Source organism: Montipora foliosa, chromosome 7 (assembly GCF_036669935.1).
Source record: "Montipora foliosa isolate CH-2021 chromosome 7, ASM3666993v2, whole genome shotgun sequence".
Taxonomy (NCBI): Eukaryota; Metazoa; Cnidaria; class Anthozoa; order Scleractinia; family Acroporidae; genus Montipora; species Montipora foliosa.
The window spans coordinates 24,889,144-24,894,143 of NC_090875.1; the positions used below are offsets into that span (position 1 = coordinate 24,889,144).

The window sequence follows — 5,000 nt, forward strand, 5'->3', positions numbered from 1 at the left end:
TACAAACCCATCGTACCAGCCACCAGCTTGTGTCGCAGCAATCGCGTTGCATTCCACACATAGTCTGATATCAGCCTTGTTGGTCATGCTTCAAGGCCGCGTATTGAAGAAGACAGACAAAGTCACGATATTAAAAATTCCATCTAATTATTGTAACCGCCTAAGGACTTTGAGTTATCAAAATGAGAAACTGTCTTCAAGCCTCTCAAGCGAGGGGAAGAAATATGTTTGAAACACTTATAAAATTTAAACGGTTTGGTCTTCGTAGAATTATTGAGACCACGAATCGCTTCAATTCCAGGTGTTTCGTCTAATTTATTACGAAGAAATTATAGAGAGTTTTGTTTATAAAAGAGCTTCATTACAATAAAAATAATGCAAATAAAAAAAGGTGTCTTACGTTTTTTAAAACTCAATATTTTAGGACCTATTTTATCCTTTTTATTGTCTAGAGTTTTAGGGAAACCTTTTAGGAGTGTAGTATAGTATGATCCGACATTTGCTTTTATTGGCTCGATTTTGAAATCTTAAAAGGCTTTCAGTTCAAAACGTATTAGTTTAAATATAATGAATAAAACTAAGAGACAATAAAACTATGAAAGCCAATAGAAAAACACGAACCAAAATTGTCGAAACACTTTGTAATATCTTTCTTTCCCTCCCACAAAGTTGTTTTGCCAAATCGGTTCAGAAACTCGCGTGCAAACAATATTGTGAAGGGAGATCAAGTGAGCCACGAAAGCTTCACATCTGTATATTCGTGTACTGTTCCAAGGAATTTTGTCAGACTGTATGTTCATGTGACAATTGTCCCGCTATATTGCTAGGATATAACAGCATATTCGCGATTGTACTGAAAACTACGTTTACATGTGAACCCAAGTGATAAATGAAATGAAGAGATTTCGGGCTTAACAGGCAGCAAGTCCCTTTTAGTCCCTTTAATTTGGTATTGTTTAGAGAACTGCGGAGCAAGTAAAAAGTGCTAATCGTTGCTGTCCCAGTGTTTCAAGGTCCTATCTGTTTGACTCTAAAGAGATGTTCTCATGCTAGGTACTCCTTGCCAGGAATGACGTTTCCCGGCATGCTTAATTAACCCTTTAAGGCCCGAGGGGGGCCCTATTGACGAGTAAAATCGTCTGGCGTTGGACAAAATAAAATCTGTAAGTTGCCACTTGGAGTGAAAAGATCAACACCGCCGGTGAGCTCTACTTGAGTGCTCAACAAGAGGAGATCATAATATTCTGGTTATGGTGAATTCACAACCTTATTTATTTTAACTGAACTGAAGGTTTGTTAGTATGTATTTTCATTAGTAAAATCCAACTAGTGGTCTATTATCAATACTGCGTTCTGATTGGTTGAGGGAATACACGACCTTGTATGAAGCTTATATGTCTACTCACCGACAATCATATGGAAGTAATTCTGATATTGGAAAATGAAAATGGCAATTATCCCATGTTCCTGCTTGTTCCTGAAATCCATATTCTAGGAGTAGTGGATCATGGAAAAAATAACAGTGCCCTAATTTTGCTGGTTCACCCTACCAAGGAAGACGAACAATAGCAAAAATGCAATTTACATCCTGCAACAAACAATAAAACAGTATGACGCATCGAGGAAATCACGAGTGACACTGTTCCAAAAAAGAGTTAATTGATTAAGCTGGAACGTTTGACAGCAAGTTAACGTGACGATATTCATCGAAACTTGGAACGACTGAGGACGGAATTTTTCAAGTATTATACTCGCTAACTCGGTAAGTAAACGCAAACGAAAAGCTGCAGCTTGGTTTCGCATTGGCCTAAGGGTAACTGCTTTGCAAACGATGAAGAACAATGCTCAATCTTTCCCACCTGGTTTTGCAAAACGTATGTTTTAAAACTCTGATAGCTGAAGGCGACAACAAAAGAATCTTGCTGTCTTTAGAAACTTCCACAAAGTACTTTTAAAGACTTCGCAGTTTAATTTACATAAACTGAATCAGTTCTTTCGTGAAATCAGCCAAGCAGAAGCAATGACTTTAAGATTCACCCGAAGGTAATTTCTTCTGAAATCAACCTTTTATCAATTACGCAGTTTCTTTCGTTCCCGTAAGAATGTTTAGTCCCATTAAAGAGAAAAAAGATATTTGTTTTTGTTCACTCAGTGAAATTCAAAGGACTAACTGCGTTCCTTCGTTCCACGGTTCTTTGGATCAGCCGGTTCAGTCTCAGTAATTAAAATTTGCTATGCTCTCTGAATGCTCCGCTCTTGTACTTCAACCGGCCTAGTTGCATGCAGTTTTATATTCTGCTCTTTTGCTAATCTGCCTGTTTTCAAAACACTTTCACTTTAGAACTACAGGAAAATCAAGGGTACTGACTGGCACAGAGTTTGAGAATAAGAACAATTCATTTCAATCCCACCGCTTGTTACAAGTTACAAAAAACAAAACCGTCCATGCATGTCGAAGGCATATACTAGCGAAATCCATAAGACGACTGGGAAGATCAAGAGCTTAGTCTCAGATAGAAATGATATGAACAAAAGACTAAGAATGCCATAAACAAACACTTTGGTTTGAATTCAATTACGTCAGAATCCTGTAAAAACGGTTTTGAGCTTTCAGTGTTGTTCCTTGAATTCGTGCGAACGAAGTATTTCACGCAGCTGATAAAAAAGTAAAACTGCATTCGTGATGTCATTGGGAATAGCAAGATCTCCTGGATCTCGTATCGATCATTTTTCATGAACTTTTATTAGCTCGAATTACATTGTTTAAGCCATTGACGAGTAAAATTGTCTGGCGTTAGACGGGGTAAAATACTAAGTATGGCCGGTTGAGGTCTGCTTGGGAGTCAAAGGATTAATTAATGGGACATTGATTTTTTGAGCGAGTGGTTACAAAACTGAGTTTTACTTGCACGGGGCGTGGCTACCTCTCTCAAATGGCCTTTGAATACCCGAAAATGAAAACTAGATGCCGTACTTCAGTAAGGCTTTTTCCCCTTAAAGACCTAAAAAGAAAAACTGCGATGAACCACAGTCGTTTTCTCTGTGATGCTGAGGCCATTTTGACGCCGAGCAAAAGGGTCAGTCTAGCTGAATTTTCGAGTAGAAGGCGGTGGAAGATGGGCTATTACCGAGTCTATCCCAGGGGTTTGCGGAACTAGGGAACATGAGAACATAGGAACAAAATATGTTAGGGAACAAGGGAACAAAAACAATTTGAAACAATTTAACGGATCAAAAAGCTGGGAAAAGCTGGGAACAATTTTGAAAGTAATTTGGGGGACAATCTAGGGAACAGAAGCAAATATTTAAAGGGTTAAAGGGAACAAGGACCCACCCCTCCTCCTTGAAGGGCCACATTACCGAAAGATTCTTTGAAATGTAAAGTAAGACTAAGATCTCGTGATCAAGCAAGAAAAGTGCTGTATCAGTAACATTCTTGAAAACTACAGATTCTGGAAAAAATATTAATCAAAGAACTAACTTTCCCAGACAAGCAACTAAACATATACTTACATATAGTCTGTTCCTAGCGTAGTAATGATTGAGATTTTGAAACCACTGGAACACTTCTTACAATGTGACGCCAATCGGTTGCGGCGTGCACTTCCTAGCAGAACTTTGCGTCCTAGCATAACTTTCCTGGAGAAAATTAACAGTAATTATCAATTGAATACAATTTTGGGCAAACATATCCAAAGGCTTGGTGCTATTATTGTAAACAAGTAAACCTGAAGCTGAATGAATTATTATATGAACAATTGAAGCTGTAATTACACAGGGACAAGTTGAACATGTTGAAATTTTTTTCGTGCGTCATTTCATATCATTTACTTTGCGTGGAAGATATGGGGGTCGGACTTTGATGAACTTCTCTTAGTAGCACAGGTTATACTAGTAATCAAATTAAAGGGTCAGGGACTCTTGAACAGACAAATACTCTGTTGTTTGTCAGGAGGCCCGGTCATACGATCAAAACAAAAGATCAGTCTTCATTCTCATTACAGTATGCGGTATCCAGCGAATTTGGTTGTGATAACGAATTCACCGATTCGCAATTCTGTAATTGTGGTGTCATAGCAATGCAAATGAAGCTCTTAGCTGTCGTTAGATACATATCCCTCCGATCGAAGCTATCTCCCGCACAAATTAAAGTGTCCGACATGAGACCGAATCGTGGGGACACGGTGGGGCGCCGCAACGGTGATTCGTACGCCAAACTCTCGCCTTTGAGGTAGTTGGTTCGAGAACTAGCTCTTTCGCTGTGTTGTTTCCGTTAAGAAAATTTACTCCACTTTCACTCTACACCCAGGTGTATAAATGTGGTAACTTTGCGATGGACTAGCGTCCCGTCTAGATGGGAGAAACAGTAGCTTCATGCTACAGAAACTGGGTTAAGCTCTGGCCATGTGGTTGCCAATGACTCATGTGCGACTTAGCCTTCAGAACCATTGGACCGAAAATCAACCCGGCTGAACTGGGAGAGTGGTCCAGTGGGGTAGGGTTAGTACTGGTTGAGGTCACATTAGGGAGTGAACTCTACTGTTAAATCAAGTTCTATTGCTCAGTGTTCCCCAAGGGAGTCAAAACACCAGAGAGTTGCCACTAGAATAGTGTCATCACTAGACAGTTACACTGTGTTTCTCTCAAGTGCGACTGCGACCAATCTCTTCTTTCTTGCTCCAGTTACAAATGCGTAATGGCCCAGCAACCAATTTATTATTTTTACGGCCATTTCACACCGTGACACATCAGTGTTAAGTCCAATCAGAGATCACCTTATGGCATCAACTAACACTAGACATTTTAATGATGTTCTGTATCTAAATCACAGATTGGTCGTTCAGTCTATAAATTCTATAATGTGTACTAATTTGGTTATTATAGGAACTGATGAAAGAGAGAATTGATCTGTTCAATTATCTGGACATTGAAACAGTTGTCTCTCATGGACACCTGAAAAATTCATGTGGCTTCGAGGGGATTGGAACTCATGACTCCTG

At 39.3% G+C, this 5,000-nt stretch overlaps 2 protein-coding genes across 2 annotated transcripts in view; one reads left to right on the forward strand and one right to left on the reverse strand.

Moving 5' to 3' along the window:
- The window catches only part of LOC138011524 (uncharacterized), a 13,542-nt gene extending 13,230 nt beyond the window's left edge, over positions 1-312 (reverse strand). Inside the window, exon 1 of the mRNA XM_068858569.1 lies at positions 1-312. This exon is cut by the window's left edge and continues 82 nt beyond it. The gene's annotated coding sequence lies outside the window, so the exon portion shown is untranslated.
- A 1,099-nt stretch (positions 313-1,411) lies between these two features.
- The window catches only part of LOC138011523 (uncharacterized), a 14,981-nt gene continuing 11,392 nt past the window's right edge, over positions 1,412-5,000 (forward strand). Inside the window, exon 1 of the mRNA XM_068858568.1 lies at positions 1,412-1,762. The gene's annotated coding sequence lies outside the window, so the exon portion shown is untranslated. The remainder of the gene's footprint in view (positions 1,763-5,000) is intronic.